Raw genomic sequence first — 979 nt, forward strand, 5'->3', positions numbered from 1 at the left:
GTAGTTGGTAAAACCGCAAGAAAAGTAATGAAATTGCGCATATCACCACATGAAACAAAATATACGTGACATTGTTGTTTTTTTCAATTTTCGTACCTGAATGTTAGTAATAAGTATACTGCCTTTTCATTTGCTAAATTCGATCTGATCATCAATCATAGAAGTATCGCTAACGTGCAGTGAATTGAAAAACCTGTTAACATCTTTTACAATAATGACGAACGTAACACGCATGCTAATATATGCAAATATAAAACGCAGTGATGGCTTTCATTTAAATACATCTTCCTACAGCTATAACTAAAGTACATCACTAGTGCTATATAATTATAGCATCTTATTTTGAGTATATGGTATATTTACGTTAACCAGTCGTAAATATGCGTATTGTTCAGCGTCGCCTTAAATTTATAATTCAAGGCCAGAAAACTTGCCACACCGAATAATTGTTAAAATGTATTGATCGACTGCATAATGTAAAGTACAAAGTGCAAATCAAAAAGTGTCCTAAATAGTACAGCACACGAAATTAACAAAACAGGCAATTGGGTAATAATGCATATATATATATATATATATATATATATATATATATATATATATATATATATATATATATATATATATATATATATATATATATATATATATATATATATACATAATAATACATATATAGTGTGTATATACCAACGAAGTAAACAAGACATTTCGAAACAAAATACAGTGCAACTGACGTTAAATAACTACTATTAATCGTTCTGATTAAATAATGTACACAATTTTCCCACTAGTTTTGCACTAAATTTGTTATAAGTTCCGTGTCATGCTGACCTACTTAGATAAACGTGACGTAACTTCCGGTGAACACACCTTTGCCGACACCTGACCATAAATTTCATGTTCAGAACGCAGACAGTTTCAAATTAATGATTGATAACTACAAAACGTGTTCATTTTTTAACGCGTTAAATTCGCC

This window comes from Dreissena polymorpha, chromosome 2, assembly GCF_020536995.1.
Source record: "Dreissena polymorpha isolate Duluth1 chromosome 2, UMN_Dpol_1.0, whole genome shotgun sequence".
Classification (NCBI taxonomy): Eukaryota; Metazoa; Mollusca; class Bivalvia; order Myida; family Dreissenidae; genus Dreissena; species Dreissena polymorpha.